The sequence below is a fragment of the Eriocheir sinensis genome, chromosome 26 (genome assembly GCF_024679095.1).
Source record: "Eriocheir sinensis breed Jianghai 21 chromosome 26, ASM2467909v1, whole genome shotgun sequence".
NCBI lineage: Eukaryota > Metazoa > Arthropoda > Malacostraca > Decapoda > Varunidae > Eriocheir > Eriocheir sinensis.
Genome location: NC_066534.1, coordinates 14,869,970 through 14,888,124, shown reverse-complemented (window position 1 = coordinate 14,888,124; position 18,155 = coordinate 14,869,970). Strand labels below are relative to the sequence as shown.

At 40.7% G+C, this 18,155-nt stretch overlaps 1 pseudogene across 1 annotated transcript; it reads left to right on the top strand.

Annotated features, from left to right (window-relative positions):
* The first annotated feature begins 928 nt into the window (after positions 1-928).
* On the top strand, positions 929-16,220 carry LOC127003809 (ankyrin-1-like; annotated as a pseudogene). The gene is made up of 10 exons (XR_007757409.1): positions 929-1,141; positions 4,160-4,394; positions 4,844-4,934; positions 5,798-5,985; positions 6,156-6,356; positions 10,017-10,094; positions 10,720-10,886; positions 11,480-11,718; positions 12,155-12,328; positions 12,674-16,220. The product of XR_007757409.1 is annotated as an ankyrin-1-like (transcript).
* The last annotated feature ends 1,935 nt before the right edge of the window (positions 16,221-18,155 follow it).

Here is an 18,155-nt window from a genome sequence, read left to right as displayed (position 1 = left end):
TGCTGGGCCACGTCCGTCTAGTGTTGCTATGCGTCACTTCGGCGGCGTTACCTGAGGTGCCGCCTGCCGGGTCTGGAGGGTCACTGGGTTTGCATGGCGACGCTGTAGCTTAGCCTCGCTGGCAGGGCTCTAACGTGTGATAGGCACTAAGGTGGAGGGACCTCGGCATTGTGTGGGAGACCGTGTCAGGTTGTTTTTATTATGAAGCAGTTCACCAGTGTCTTGGTTGTGTCACTCTCTGACGCGTAACTACTCAACGCCGAAGGACGGCAAGTGACCTCTACAATGTGACTCACCCTCGATGCTGAATGTTTGCCGTTGCTGTGTTTGTTGTTGGTGGTGGAGGTGGCGGTGGTGCTGAGGTGCGTGCCGTCCTTGGCGAGGCATGAGTGATGTGCCTCAGTGTAATGAAGCAAGGCTGTGCCTCACATCCTTGGCAACTTGGAAAAAGACTCATAGCGAGATGTGGTGCATTCCTTGAATTAGCGAATGCTGTCAATGGGAGGGGCGAAGAAAGTGAGTACGAACAGGTGAGAAATGGGTCACCTGGACATCACCGGAGGGAGACAGCCACGCAGGTGTCCTAACAGAGGCGTGCGATGATTTTTCTTCAAAATGTCATTGTCTTGTCACCGTGCCCTCACCTGACCCCTGGCAGGGGAGGTCCGCCACGCACCAACTACGACACCTTCCGTGTTGCGTAGCTCTTTTGTACGCTGCCATCCGGCCTGGCACCTCCACCCCTCCCAACTACGTCTCCACTTCCTCCCTTTCCCCACCTGATCTTCCCTACCTTGCTCTGTCCTTTCCCCCACCTTCCCTACCCCCGGCCTTCCCTGCCTGGCCGGGCTTCCCGTCCCCCCTCTTCATCCGCACTACGGAGTGGGGCGACGCAGGGATGCTGTATAAAAGTGGCGGGGCGGCGTGGCCAACCTCAGACAAGAACAAGTCGCGAGCGTGTAAGTGACCCGCGGCTGCCTGATACATTAAAGTCGCCATGATACGCTAAGACATCACCAGAATTATTTTAAGTGTAAGTTAGACAGACAGAAAAACAGTTGAACGCCACTGAGTGATTCTCCACCTGAGGCCCAGGATAGCCCGCCGCCAGCAGCCACAGCCCAGCGTCCACGCTCGCCAGGTGAGTACCGGCGGCGCCGCCTCCGTCAGGTGGGCCGGCAGGCAGTGGTGCCCTGTGCACACGGACAAAATGCGAGAGAACAATAATTATCCCTATTTTGGATTAAAATACGTCTATTTCTAACTTCATGGATTTCAATGGCGGCTTTTCTTATTCGTGGTGACAAATATTCCGGGTTTGTGGTATAACAAGCAGCTCGCACAAGGAACTCCTCTCTCGGAGCAGTGGCAGTCAGTGCTTTGTGGGAAACACAGCCAGCACGCGAGTTCACAGTGATTCAATCTCTTAATTTTTTATCAAAATCTTTATAAAATATTGGAAGTAATTATAGTTCCCACTGAAAGGAGAATTTGTGTGTGTGTGTGTGTGTGTGTGTGTGTGTGTGTGTGTGTGTGTGTGTGTGTGTGTGTGTGTATATATATATATATATATATATATATATATATATATATATATATATATATATAGAGTATATAAATTATATATATATATATAGAGAGAGAGAGAGAGAGAGAGAGAGAGAGAATGAAGGGTAAAACCAACTTTCCCACAAACTTAGCTTGCGTCATCGCCTCCCTGTCAGCTGATGGCGTAAACAGAGCCACGTGGCGCTGGGCGAGGCGTTGTGACGGCCAGGAATACCCTGCCGGCCAGCCAGGCCTCGCTGCCTCTTCTGAGAGATGTCCCTGAACATGTACACGCATTGACCTTTATATTACTATAAAGATTCATCCGTTAGCGAAAAATTCTAAGTATTAGTTCCATCCCACGGCGGGTCTCTTCAAGCTGGAGGAAGCTACTTTATTATGTAACTATTATAGTGGTTTGCCGGGGGTTCCCCAGGCGACGTCACTTAGTTCCTGGCAACAGAAGCCGCTTTGTTGGTGTGGTTTGTCTCTTGTGTGTGTGTGTGTGTGTGTGTGTGTGTGTGCGTGTGTGTGTGTGTGTGTGTGTGTGTGTTCGTGCGCTTATTGCAAAATAAGGTTTGCGATCCCCTCTGTTATTTAAGGTATACTTATCTCGTGTTCACAAAGTGCATTACAATACTACGCCATTGTCTCCAGTAGAATGTAATGAAACCAGACGGGGAAGTTAAACTATCGAGTCCAGGGAATAAAAAATAAAAAATAAAATTAATGTTTCCCAACAAAGGACATAGTGAAGGCAAGCGCGTGTCCCCGTAGACTGATATTATATTATAAATAGCATTATCGTTTCTACATTATGAAATATGATTGAGGAAGACGCATCCATAATTTCACATTTTGAAACGGAGCTTGACAGAATGTAAACTTTAGTACAAAAATTCATAATCCGAAAACTAGAAAAACGAAGTCACTGGCCACAGCTCGCTCATTTCCGCAGAGTGAACTGAATAGGTAACAAAGGAAACTGAAGGGGAGAGAGGCGGCTAAACTGGGCACCCATCTTAGGAAGGCACGAGTTATTTGTGGCACTGGGACACCCGCCCCTCCCTCCCCTCCACCCCCCCCCCCCCCCCCCAACACTCACGTGGTTCTGGCACCCGCAGCCCCGCCCGTCTCTCATAACAGCGCAGTTATCCCTCGTTGTGCCTCGTGGCCTCGGGGAAGTAAACATTTAGGCGAGACTCAGGCCAGAGAAAACCAAAAGTTTGTGAACATGAGAGGAAGAAGAATGCACAAGGTTGAGGGGATTTGTAAACTTGCAAAACGGAAACAAAGACTGTTAGAGCAACGAAAATATCAATACAGCGTTTTAAAGGAGCTAAATGTAAGACATCAAAACATGGTAAAGTTACAAGTTGGTGCTTCAGTCAGCTAAGTCTGACCCTCACCGTCAGAGGCATTTTTTTCCTCAATATGTATTTTCAAGGTAGACTCAAGGCCAAAACGAGATGAATGAGACTTCCAAATAACTATATTATTATTTTTTTGTGTGTGTGTGTGTGTGTGTTTAGCTTACTCTTGAATGGCTTGCTGCGTGTGGTGAGGAAACTCGCGAGACAGTGCGGCGTCTTTTGTCTGTGTGTGACGCAATCCTCGAGATCGCTGGCCGCCTCCCCGCCACCACGATGCGCTCACTCCACGCGAGCTAAAACAGAGCATGATACTATTTCGGGTGTAAACATTATTTCCTCAGTCGTGAGGCAAATGCACTATAGCTTGTTCGAATTCAGGAAGAGGTAGTTTTTTTTTCCCCCTCTTTTTGATGTGTGTGTCGGCAATGCGTATTGGCAATTGGAATACAGCTTCGAAACACTGACACTCTTTATCGCAAAACATCCCTTGCCCCGTGTTCCCAGTGATGTTGGACAACTTAGACAATCCTGGAACCTCAAAGTCTCAAAGCTTGGCGAGACTATTTGCTGGGATTTGTGACGGAACCAGAAGGTAGTTGACTTTTTTTCATTTGCTTTGTTTACATAACGTTTCATCTGAATCATGACTACACATTGAATGATAAAATGATGCTTTAAGTGATGCAACAAACAAAAGTATACAATATCCGCGTGCAGTAACGGCGACATTTGCTGCCATGACGAGGGGAAAACCCTGCGGGGAAGTTTGGCCCTTCACCAGTTTTCGAGAGGGAAGGAAGGGGAGGGACTGGCACCTCATCCTCCCATCCCCCCGCCCCCCCTGGGTATTTGTGGAGGTTGTTTCCGACGAGTAAAGATACGAGAAGACATCCCGTGTGGGGGGGGAGGGGGGAGAGAGAGAGAGAGAGAGAGAGAGAGAGAGAGAGAGAGAGAGAGAGAGAGAGAGAGAGAGAGAGAGAGAGAGAGAGAGAGAGAGAGAGATTGATTGACTGATTGATAGTTTATTGTTGCATGTGAACAACAAAGAAGAGAGAGAGAGAGAGAGAGAGAGAGAGAGAGAGAGAGAGAGAGAGAGAGAGAGAGAATAATAAGTTCATTACTGATTAATTAGTTAATTAGATTTATCTTGGCTGAAATTTTGAATTCTTCCAGTGATCATTCTTTTTCTTATGTTTTATTTTTTTATTTTTTTTTCCATTCCACCATTCGCCACACAGGATGCCCACGGAAACAATATCCCCCGACATGAGGGAGGAAGCGGACTTGGAGGAGGAGGAGGAGGAGAGAGCAGCGGACGCCTCAGGGACGGAGTCTGAGGGGGAGAGCAGCCGAGACGCGACCAGCGGGAGGAAAGAGCCGCGCGACACATCCATCCAGAGAGAGCTCGCGGACGCCATAGTTCGCTTGGCGCCCATCGAGGAGCTCCGCTTCCTACTGCAGTGTGGCGCCAACGTGAGTCCTGAGTTGTGAGCACAGGCGGGGCAGGGGCGGGGCGGGGGCTGAACAGTAGAGCAGGGCGGGGGCTGAAAAGTGCGCTGCCTAACTCACCCACACACTTAAAAACTTACCTCTAGTGAACAAACTGTGAGGGTGGCTGAGACTCTACACCGCGATCCATGTCAACTTAAAGTAATATGTATGATAATAGAGTTAACATACAGTATACGTGACGCTACCAAGACCCACTGACGACTTTATTTTCAAGTGCCACACCGAAACAGAAGAGGCATGAGCAGTATCCTACACTGGATGACTTGCAAATAAATAAATAAATGTCGACATAATGTACATAAATAAATATAAAGCTCTTGCCTTTCACATGTTAACATTAGTAGCTATTACATGTCAAGTGAACAGCCTGCTCCAGAGCCAGTGCCTGATGTGTGCCTGTGTTCCTGCAGGTGAAGGACCCCGTGACGCAGGGCCTGTCGCCCCTCCACTACGCCGTGTGGCAGCGCTACCCCGAGGCGGCGGAGTTCCTCATCGGCGAAGGTAAGCCGTGGCGAGAAGCTTTGTGTTTTTTTCCTTTATTTGTCAATTTGTGTATTTATGGACTTACTCTGTGTAGTGCTAGAGGGAGTGGGTGCATACTTCTCAGGGGAAATATTACTTAACCTGCTTCTTTTGAGGGAATTTTCTTTAGGTAAGTAAAAAAAAAGCATAGCAATAGCGAATTTTTTTAATCCCATGACCTAATGAAATTAACATACGAAGATGAAGTGCAGGTACACGACGACCTGGATTCGTGAGGGTAGTTCAAAATGGAACGTTAAAGAAGGATTGTTTTTTTTTATGTCGGTAACATTCGTTTGCATAAGTTGGCCGTTGAATCATTAAAGCGTGAAGCAATTAAGAAGTCATATTACATGGTTCTCTCTTGGAGCCTGTATTTCAGTCTTATTCAAGCTCTCATGACTTGTTGCGCAAGAACCCTACTGCTGCTTTGCCTTGCTTAGTTATTTCAAGTTCCGAGTTATAAAATGCCGAGTTGTAAGGGTTTCATTGTATGTTTATTGTCCAAGATGTACTGGTAAAGGTAGTTAATGTACTTAAATCAACAGTTACTATTAAAAAGATATATATGTGTATGATCTACTGGAACCATATTCTCAAACGCTTAGCCGCTTACACACTCACATTTGACAAGGATATCGTAGGGGTTTGGGGCATTTCCAGAGGTACTTTATGATCCTGGTGGTAGTTTGACCCTTCTTCTGTGCTATGAACGTAAAAAAACACTCATGAAAACCCGAATAATCACCTATTCGGCCTCTGGAAATAGTTTAAGTGAGAGGTGGAAGTGTCTGAGAATACCGACCCAGCTCAGTCACACAGCCTGTCTTCTGTCTTGGCAGGGTGTGACATAAACGCTCGGGATGAGATCGGCTACACGGCCTTGCATCTCTCCGCGGAACATGGCTACACGGAGATGATGAAGACGCTCATCAAGCACGGGGCGCAGGTCAACTTCAACATCCCTCCTGAGTTCGAGGATGACTTCCCTACCGATGCCTTCGACGAACCTTTGCGTCTCGCCATCAAGGTAAGCAGCGCATTTCACGTCTCCTTCCACGAGAATGTTTTCCAGTAAGTTCTTATTGGAAAACATCATTGTGGCCTGCTTAGCCTTCCCGTTTCTTCTTTTTTTCTCGTAAAAGGATGAAGGAAATAGGCATAAGTGCTCTACGTGTTTTTTTGTCGTGTCCCCAACAGCACGATCATCACGATGCTGCCAAATTGCTTCTGGAGAACGGAGCAAACCCCAACACTCGGTATTTCTTTGGTTCAGAGATCAACCTCGTCAACCCCCTCAACACGACCCTCCTCAACCTCCTCCTGTCGTACGGCGCCAACGCTAACGCCAGGGACCGCCAGGGCTTCACGCCGCTCATGAAGTGCTGTCGCCTTCAGCAGGTAACTCCCCCATCCTTTCAGTATTTTGCTTTGCAGTCCTTATGTTACTGATAACACTTTCTGCATGTTATGTTCAGATCTTATCAAAGGATATCGAGGGAAGTTATGCACATACCTGAAGCAAGGTTTTTTTTTTTTTTTTTTTTTTTTTTTTCTCATTCTCCTGTTTGCCTTCACAGCATAGTACAAGGGAGTCTCTTATGTAAATTTTGGGCCTGGGAAGCTTATCACTGCCAGGGATTAATGTTCATTTCACATGACAGATTTGTGTCCTCGAATTTGTTATATTTGTCATAGTGAAGTACACCACACTGTTTACATAAACTTTACTGATAATTTGATTGATTGATTCATAGTTTATTGTTGCAAGTAAACAACAAAGGAGAAGGGAGGAACATGCCATCCCAACCCCCAGGCAGTACATTATATTTTTTTACTTGCTGTGTAAGATAACGTGCGCATGAAAAAAAAATCATCAAATGCCGTATGTAACATGTGTAGGCTACTACACACTGAGTTCAGGCTCCTCTAGCTCAGGGAAACAGAATAAACAAATACAGGGGTGGTTTCAGATCATGTACAGTGTCCTACATGTGATCAGGAACTGTTTGTTATGAATGAGAACAGCGTCGTTTATTAATAAGTGCAATACCCTCTGTTTAATCTGATAACCTTGTTGATTACTGATGCAAAATCCTGGATCAGAAACAACCAGGGAATCATCTTATTACCATAATGTGTTTGGTATACACCAATATAACATTTGCACTCAGCACATGCATGTCTGTTTCTGATTATTATATGCTAACTTAAAGCTCACTAAACTTCCCTCACATTTTTATCAAAGACTTAGAACACCATATTCAAAACCGCTCTGCTTTCTTATGAAACCTTTGACCATAATCACTGCACATGGTGCTGCACCCACTCCTGCTAGGAGTATGTCCTCTCAGTACTTCAGTTATGATAAAGGCTACAGAACCACTTATATATGTAGCAATTTTTTCCACTCTTTTCCTAAGGATGCATCAGATGAGATGGAAAACCGTGATATGATCTCAGGTGCTGAGATTCTGCGCCACTTCACTCAGACCCTCAAGGTGAGTGATGCTGCTGGGGACAGACCTGGTTCTTTGGCCTGGCCAAGTTTCATTTATGTCACCTTCATTCTCATCCTTGATCCTTCATGTATCCCTCAAGATGTAACAATGCCTCCAAACTACACATGTTTACACTGTACCATAGCTTAAAAATGTTGCTAAAATAATATATATATATATATATATATATATATATATATATATATATATATATATATATATATATATATATATATATATATATATATATATATATATATATATATATATATATATATATATTAATTAGCTATTTTAGATCTGATTAAGGGTTTCTTATTTTTAAGAAGGGAAGTATTAGTTATTTGTGGGAAATTTGACATGAAAGTGCATCACATGAAGTGAGAGGTGCACTTTAAACTGTGGTTGTGCCATCTTGATTGTTATCATTTTCTCTATTCAGCAATATAATTTTAACTAGATTGTTTATGTTAATGCCATGGCTGTTAAAGTGAGCCTACAGAGAGCATGCCATGATGGCATCATAGTTCCCAGCAGTCACCTTCACCAGTGTCAGTTCTTCCCTGTCAGCTGAACATGTCACCAACCACTCAACACTGTACACTTCATGCTTTCATGATGTTGCTGATGTGTTATTTCTCTCTACCTCTGTTTATTTGTTTCTTTACTTATTTATTCGTTTATTCATTATTTGTGTTGCTCACCCTAGCATGGATACTAACAATATGCTCTGTCTCAGAAGGTTTCATTTTATCATTTTATCATTTTATCATTTTATCATTTTATTTTCAGCATACTACTTGGTTTATCCAAATTATTAACTACATGCTATTATTATTTCTTCCCTTTTTTCTTTATTTAATAAGTTCTTAATAACATTAATAAACTTTTTATTTATTTATTTATCTAAACGGAGATCAACATAACCTATATGCACACATTTTTTGTTTATCATGGCCCAGTGCTGGACTAATGCTGAAAAGATACATTTTCACTCATTGGTGTGAAGGCAAGGAACCAGGTCTTGAAATATGAGCCTCCAGGTCACTTGACACACCCAAGCTTATGGTCAGCCCACCAGTAGCCATATAGTTTTTGTAAGACATTAAATCCCTTTTAGGTGAAATATTTTGCCATTTGCCTTACATTGTGATACACTGATTAAGTAATTTTTCAGTAGAACTACTTTTTGTGATGTAGCAGTCACAATTGTTGGCTTTATAGAATGGGAGGTGGGAGATATTGCGTTTATGTAAGGTGGCTTTAAAGTGTATCATCATTAAAGTGTAAACACAGGATATAGATTGCTATGTGTCCTGGGCAGAGACTGGGTGTGTTGGTGCTGGTAGGGGCTTCTGTCCTTTGGTCCCCTAGTGCCGGCAGTGACTTTTATTTCCTTGGAACCAGATTAATCATTAGAAACTTTCTGATGTTTACATGCATGAAACTTGTCCTTGTATTGCTTCATGGTTCCTTGTAGTATATGCTATGTTAGACAAACTATTCATTGCCGGCAAGCAGCTTCACTCATAGGTCCAATACATTAAGTTGCCCTTGGAAAAGTTACTTAGTAATTTCATTGCTTTCAAGTAATATTCTCTTTCATGATTTAAAAGAATGTTGGAAATTGTAGGATTCTTACGGCAACTTCAATGTAGTTTCTTAATGCCTATTGATTCTTTATTTTCAGTACTACAAACGGGTACAGCAAATTCTTCTGAAATAGCCATGAAAATTATCAACCTGCATAGAAATATCAAATATACCAAATAACAAGAGAGAGAGAGAGTTACATAGATAACCAGACCACACAGGCCCTAAGAGACAGCGAGAGAGAGAGAGAGAGAGAGTCTTCATTTATTCATATCTTTATCTGCCACTGTACCTACATTTGATATTGCAGTAAAACATGAAAATTGTAGCATAAACATATTTTTTAGGGTGCTTTACAATAACTATATGTTTCTGCATTCCCACTGGTCTAGTACATACAGTGTAAAAGTTCTTTTTGATTTAGGAGAACATCAAGTAACTCATTGATATATGTGCACTCTCTCGCAGTGTGTTGAAGTAGGAATGTGATGTGTTTCATGTAGCATGCACTGGAGTTCAAAGGCATTGCAGTGTTGAGCTTGTCTGGTCTTATTGATCATATTTACTTGTTAATTTTGTGCTTTACTTTTCAAGTGAGTCTTAATGCACAATTATTACACATACTTACTATATAGGTACAGTGTGATTCTTGCAATAAAAATAGTGTTGGTTTTTGTTCTGCCTCTTCAGCCCTGATACTCATTCTTTCTTTATGATACTCTCTGATTAGCCAGTTTTCTAAATGAGGACTGATTGTTCAGCAGTGGTAGCTACACTTAATACTATAAGAAAAAAAATAGTGCATGCATGAATAGTGCAGCTAACAAGTGCAATTCAAACCATTTCTTTTTTCATTCATATTTACCTCACCTAGTGTTTTATGGCATACCTCCAAATCATGAGACATTGTTGTGTGAGGGACTGAGGTGCTTCACTGAGTGGTCATGGAAGGTGGTTTGTCCCACAGGGCCTTGAGGCAGTGCTGCTCCTCATCTCCTTTGGGGCCAACGTCAATGCTACTTTTGAGGCTAAATCATGACTACAGGTTTGAATTTTTTCCACTTGCTGCTTGCAATAACTAAGTTTCATTCAGTGGTTTTCCTTTGTACTTGATTACACTTAAATCAAATTACTATAACAACTTCCACTGCATTGATGAGGATATATTTTCATTATGAGCTTTATATCAGAAGTAATCCTGCTTTATAGTATGAATGTAAGTAGCTCTTTTTTTTGCTAGTTTTATGCATTCTTAGTTTCATAGTAACACACATGATATTTATAATATTCATACCGTATTCATCCCCACATGTAATCAACAACATTCCATATAAGATTACAAAGCATGAATGCAAAATTAATTTGCATTGCGTATCACCGAGACTACCTTGCTACATAAATGTACATGAAAAGCCATCTTCATGTGCCCAATTCATTGTGCATTTATCTCCTAATATTAATGGTAATAGTGTATGAAATGAGTTCAAATGCAAGAGCAAATTCAGCATCAGTTTTGTGAAGATAGATGCACTTGAATGCTTTTCTTGTAATTGAGCATCGCAAGAAAGATTCATAATTTTGCTACAAACTGAAGTTCAAAATTTCACAGTTACTTTCTTTCATCTCATTTCACATGATGGATTTATGTGTCTTCCACTCTCCCTCAACAGGACAGTCCTACACTACGCTGTGCTCTCAGGTTCTGTGCCCATCGTCAACTTGCTCCTGAAGCAGGGCGCACGCGTCGTCTTTGAGTCAACGTACAACAAGCCCACACCACTGGATTTGGCCATCCTCAAAGGTGACGTGGAGATGGTGCGCCTCATGCTGGACCACAGTAAGTACCCTTGTTTTATGTATTTGTTTGTTCATCCCTCTCAGCCATTCTAATTTTTCAACCATAATTCTGGGCAAACCAATCAGTTACTCTTTTGTACTTTTTTCTTTAGGAGTCAGTCTTGCTAATTATCAAAAGCATTAATATTGTGAATAATTAAGCAAGTCTGGTAGGGGTGAGAGAATTAATCACATGCTGGCAAGGCAATGAAATAAAACATATTGCAGAGGCTTGGTCGTTTTAATAAAATGTAGAAAAGTACAATAAAAGAAATATCTAAGCAGGAAAAAGGTAGACATAGTAAATCTTAATGAACCTCTTTAAAATGTGAGGAAAGTGTTTTAGAATAGAAATAATGCAACCAGGCCCCTCAGGAAAGCCTACCAGCACCATAAGCTGGCACGTAAAAAAGATGACCGATGTAAATGATAGAACAAATATTTTTCTCTGCTGTGGCTGTCCCTTTACACGAACTCCCAGGATCAGTTATAAGAATGCATAGATACCTCAGGAGTCTGGTCCATTTTATATTTAGTCTAAATTTGACCTTTGCATCGGATACCTAATTTAAGTTTTGCTTTATCCTCGCTCAGATGCCAATCTGGATGCTAGTTCCCCCATCATTGGCTCTCCACTGCACATGGCTTGTAGTGAGGGGATTCCCAACCGCCTGGAGATTCTCAAACTTCTGTTAGAGCGAGGTGCCAACCCAAACCTTGTGATTGTGGGTGAGGATAACTCTCCAATCAAGCCAGCCCTTGGGGAGTACCTGGCCTCCAATGAAAACCCAGAAGTGGAAGTGGTGAACCTTTTCCTGAAGCATGGTGCTGAGGTGAGGAATGTCTGAACTGACATATGAACTTATACTGACTGTCAGTGTTCTGTGACTCAGACAGTTTGCTCTGCTTTTATACACAGAGTGAACAAACTTAAATATGAGGATTCTTCTCTAGGCAATCCATCCTTCAGGTGCCAATTAAGTTACTGTCTTTGTCAGATTATTATATTACCAAGCTGCTGATTCACAATGTTGTCTTATCCTTTACTGTTTCATTATTTTTTGTGTGTTTAAACATATTTAGGGCTTCCTTAATATTTTCCCAAGTGTAAAAATAATGTTTATATGTATTGTAATTTGTGATGAAAATATTTGTCATAACATTATGATATTTAGAGATAAAATTCAATGTTGAAGATAATAATTATGAGTATGTTTGTGAGTCATTTGATTATAATTACTGAAGGACATAATCCCCTTCCCACTTCAGGTGGTCATGCAGAGCCAGAGCAGAGACCCTCGTGGCCTCCTCAACTGCTTGCCCAACCTCACGAAGAGACCCGACGTCCTCATCCCCCTCCTGGAGGCAGCTCAGCGCTTCGACCTGACCATCATAAAGCACTCCTCTCTGATAGACAATGACCAGAGAAAATTATATCTAAAGGTAAAGAATACATTTTGGGTTGTGATGCACAAGAGTGGGTAGTAATTTCAAATACGTATAAGTTCTACACCTATCCAAAGAAAATATGCACTTTCATCATGACAATACCAAATTATTTTTTAATACTTTAAATGCTTGTATTTATATTTCAAAGGCAGTGTAATGTACAAGTTCTGTATATACCTAGTAAAAAAATATTATTGATCCTCTTGTCCTGCTTATATTTTTTTTACTCAGTCATATTCTTTTCTTTATTTCTTCCATGTGTTATCCCAAGACATTACCCATTATTGGTAAAAAATGCTTTCCAGACATTACTTGATGTCATATCCTTTCACTGAACAGGTGGGCCAGTCTCCGCTCCCCTTGAAGCACCTCACCCGGGTGTTCTTGCGCCAGGAGCTTGGCGACAAGCTTCCCTGCAGGATTGACGAGCTGGACCTTCCTATGATCATGAAGAAATACCTGCTGTATGAAATTAGCTAACTGGCCAGCCCTTGCTAGGTTAAGGTAGGCTTAAGCAGCTCAGCATGTACAGATCCAGCTTTTGATACTCATGTGTATATAATTTGTGTATATAAACATAGTTTTTCTCAACACAGCCATGAGGCTTCCTGGGTTGAGAGATTTATCATGAACTTTATAATACATATTTTTCTTAAAAATATATATAAGGTACGGAGAAGCTCAGCATAGACACACCTTGCATGTGTCTGCTGGAGAACTCTTCCGGGTAAACTAGTTGCTTTGCATCTCATTATTGTGATATTTTTATTCAAAACCTCAGTGGTGGTAGTGTTGTAGTGCCCTTGAGCTACATGTCTCTCTTTGCACATCCACATCCATAATATGTACCAAAAAGATTTCCCTCAATAAGTGAAATAATATTAATAGAAATATCTTCAGGTCATAGAATATGAAATAGAACAAATACTAATGAGTGAGACACTCGATGCTGAAAAAACATTTTTGAAAGTATTTTTCTTTATCATGTGATATTATGAGGCCACTTATCAGTATTTTTTTTACTTTTAACTAACAAAAGAAAGACTTTGATACAATGATGTTCATATGCATAAAGAAATAATTATAGTGCAAGATAAAAACAAAATATCTCCAGGAACCTTTAGTTCTCTGAGCAGCAAATGTTTCTCTTGATTTTTACAAAAATAAATTTGATGAAAAGGCTGCCCTTTATGCAGCAAACACTGAATGGTCTTTCTTAGTAAGGTCATTATGCATATTATAACACCGGACTGCATTACTTGCAGCCTTTCCGTATAAGCACTGTGCTGGTAAAGGCCAGTACTCTATTGGTACATGGAAATGGTGGTAGTTTTCTTTGGTAGTAATGTTCAGTGTTCACTAAGTATATATATATTTTATGTTCACTTTTTATTTGATACATTTTATTCACCATTTGCCCTCGTATGACATTTTGCATACACTTTGTTTGCAGGTATTACTCTGCATTTTATTCATCATTATCATTACCATCTTCTTTACCCATTTCTAGTCAAGTGCAGGACAAAGCTAGGCCTTACCCTTCCTCTACCTCTTTCTGTCTGATGCAATCCAGCGTGCTCTGGAAAAGGCTTTGATTTCATCTCTGCTTAATCCTCTGTTTGCCTCGACTTCTACAATACCTGGGTTGCTACTCTGTTGTTTGGGTTGTCCATCACTTATCAGTTTTATGTATGATATAACCTTCTCAAGTCCTTATCTTATTCCTAATCGTCATTGAAATATCTTCAACCTTTGTCTGTTCCCTAATCAGAAATTCTTGCTCACTGTCTCTCCATGTTATGCTCACCTTTTATCTTTCCATTCCTCTTTGTGGAATTTTTTACTTTCTCTCTAAAACTTTTGTGATACACCAAGTTTCTGAACTGTTTGTTAGGGCTGGCATAATACAATAATTGTGCACTTTTGTCTTCAGTGAGTGCCAAGCTGCTATTCATGATATTACTGTTTCCTAAAATTAATCCATCTCATCCTATTTCATCTCTGATTTTTTTTTCTTTTCCTGAGCTGGGTTTACACTAATTGTTTTGTTTTTGGTCATTATTAGCTGTCCTGCTGACTGATTGTTAAACATAGCTTCATTTTCTTTATATTCATCTTCAAACCTACTTTCAGACTCTTTCTATGGAGTTGATTAAGTAAGAATGTCATCTTTGAATTTAAGGTTGTTTAGATAATCACCGTCTATCTTGATTCCTTTATATTATCCTGCTCTAATTTCATGGATATGTTAACTAGACCTGAATCATTACTCCATGAATAAAGAAATCAGAGTCATACATTAGACGCACATGAGCTCTTTTGCTCTGTTTGTGATTTCTGTGGAGCCGAGGTGAATTTTTTTAGATTTGTTGTTTTTTGTGCATTTTTAGTGGCCACATTTGTATGCCACCAAACCCTTTTGTGGAATTAAGATTTTGTGAGGTAAACTTGAACCATGCATTATTTGTTTAAAAGGAGAAGCTATATAGTGATGCTGTTAGACTGATCTTTATTTTAGCAAGCTCTACAGCAGACAGGCTTTTCTATACACCTGTACAGACTGTCCAAGGAGAATACAGGCACACTGACCAGACATGCATGCTTCTGGGTTTAGTTAAAAAAATCTTGTACAGTTGCATAAAATCATCTTTACATATCATCATTAGCTATATGTATATAGTTGTGGATTTTGTAACAACATTTATGCAGTATTTTTGTAATACATATGTACTTTATTAATTTTTCTACTGTTTTATATTTATCTATGTAGATTAATTAGTCTTGTTTTAAGATTTTAAGATACTTAACTTTTAGCCAAAGTGCATTGAGAGATTTCACAAGGAAAATTTTAAATTTGTGGTCAAAAATTTTAACTGTTTTTGCAGTAAAATAAGTTTACTTCCCAGGAAGAGAAGAAGTTTTGGCTTTGTACAAAATGAAAAGGTTAACAATAATGGAATACTTTATGGATACAAGAAAACTTGTTTCATGGGGAAAAGTTTTCATAGAGAAAGGCAGTATATCAGTATGCATAATTTGCTTGATGCGCACTCCCATTGTTAGCAAAGTTCAATAAACAAATGGCAAGGATGTCCCTTGTGCTGATTTCCTTGAGTATGTTAAGGTTTACCATAATTTACAGATTTTATTTGACACTTTGCATTTTCCAATTTCATATATAATATCAAACCTATTACTGTAGCCTATTGCTACAAAAACAGTCTATGGATACAGACTACAAAGCTAAGTGTACTACCTAAGCAGTGCATGTGCCAGCTACTCTGGCATAGACATTGAAATTTGGAATATATTTGAACAAATATTGGACAGGAAAAAACATCCATGAGGTGAAATATTAATTGGATGGCAGTGAATGGAGACTGGGCGACTCAAGGCTGACATCAGACCCAGTATGATGCACCCTGCTAAACCCAGTCAAGTGAATGGACCAGCACTGAATGGATATGAAGATCGTGAAATATAAAAGTCAAGGTTACTATTCCAAGCATCACAGTGGTCAATGGACTGCTGCTAATATGCCTGTTCAGTGTTTCCTAGACTCAAAATCTGTAGTACATGGCAAGAGGATGATAGAATAAAGCAGGTCCTCTGTATATTGCTTAGCATATGAATGATTTAAAATTAGCCTGTATAGTAAAATTAAATGGAATCATGTTGCAACCTTGACAATATTGCTGCTCCTTGCTGCATGACTCAAGGAGACAATGCCTGGTATTCCACTGTGGAGCTGAGACTGTCCCAGGTTTGCTTTGTATGAGCTGAGGAGGAGCATGTATAGGATATTTAGAACATAGAATGATGAGACATGAAAGTCTCTGACATTTAGGTGTGTAAACAAATTAAAGAAATAAATTACTATACCCAATTACTCTTCCAGTAGCCTCTTTTATGAACCAGGTAGAATCTTACTAACCACTTTTTTACTTTATTTCTTGCTCAAAGTCTGTATCGTTAGACTGGACAAGATTGAGTGGTTAGGCAACCTGCTATTTACTGTCTGGTAAATGAGTTAGACATTTGGAAGGAATCCAGTGCTTTTCTATCACTTAAAGAATCAAACCCATTATAATGCTTTCATATGAAGGAAAAAAAAAAGACAAAGGATTATTAATTTTGCATCTTCGGAATTAACTCAAATGGTCACAGCCTTTCTACCAATAGCTTGATTCAAGGTGATATTGAATGCTGTTATGGCCATTAGAGAGATGAGTCCATATTATTATACTACAAATTAAGCCATACCACAAGATCCTTGGTAAGGTAAATGTGTTAATCATTTCTTTTGAACTCTACTTAATAAGGAAAGGCTGTGGTGGATAACTCACTGTAGTTAAAAGCCAAGGAGTGAAATAACTTAAATACAAAAATATATTCTATATGGTTCATGCCTTTGATTCTTCATTTCTCGTTCAACCACATGCTGCTTAGAGACAGAAGAAATGAAACTATAGTAAAGTGGGAAACATTAATGTTGGGCCACTCAACTGTGTCCATGAGACTCGACCACTATTGAACTTGGATACCTCCAAGCTGTAAAGGAGTGCATTGGAAAACACTCAAGGTCAAGCAGCAATTTTGCCCTACTGGAGATGCTGGATAACACAGAAATGTTCTGCCAGACTTGCTCGAAACTTGAACCAATATAGGCCTCTGCCATGTAGCTCAGTTCTCTTGAGAAAGGAGAGCTTTGTCAATGAGTCTCACTGATGATGTCAAGGAACATCTAACTGCCTACTACTGAGCCCTGAAAAAGCTCTACTTCATTGCTGCCTCTTGGATAAATGCTTTCTGAACATCAGCTTCTTGCCTTGTCTCAGACATTGATAGGCAGAGGGTTTGTTGGGCTGTAGACTGTAGCCCCAAACTGCTGGGCTATATACAGTGAATACTGATCTACCCACTGATACCCTTCCCCTGCCCCCATCTCTTGAGGAAGTCAGAGAGGCTGTAACATATCAGAGGTGTTTAAGTCTGGAGGTGTGGCCATGATTTATGGGTTGCATGCATTCTTGACTGCTGCATGACAATGTGGTGCCATATACTAGTGATGTTTGAGGATGTACAGTGTGCTCTGAAGAAATAGAAATAAGAAAAGAATTGCTTGAATAACTGTAGCCATGAAGAAAAAGTAAGATAAATTGAAAAAAAGCAGTTCTTTTTTTATTTTATTAGGTGCTGTCTATAGCAATGGTAGCCTTTCTTGTGGGGTCGACTCCAGTCCATTAGCAGCTGCCAAGATATATGACTCTTGCTTGGGCCGTGCTACCCCCCAGTGCTCCACTTGACCGAAGTCACTGAGATTAGGGTTGATTGAAGATCTGGGCAGCATGTGGGTAATCTTCTGCCACTCGGCAATGGTTGAAAATTGTCAGCATGCATCAGTGGCACTCAAACCTAGATTCAAGGGCTCACCACTCCCGCATGCTGACCACTCGGCCACCACCCAACTGTGCATAACTTATTACGAGGTATGAATGCTGAAATAATGTTGAACAGAATCAATACTGTCATGAGACTCGATCCCACCACACACCCACATTGACCACAGTTACTACAAGGCTCTGGGCTGGCTACCAGTTGCCAAAAGAGTATCACAGCTAAAGCTCAACCAGGTTCACCAAATTGTAAATGGTATCTCCTCAGCATACTTATTCAACCATTTTACTAAAATAAGCTGATGTCACAATGTAGGCACCAGATCTAGCCAGGCATCACTCCAGATTCCAAGGTTCAACACCACACTAGGAGAGTCCAGTTTTAAATACACGGGTTATCGAAAGGAACAGGCTGTCCACCTTGA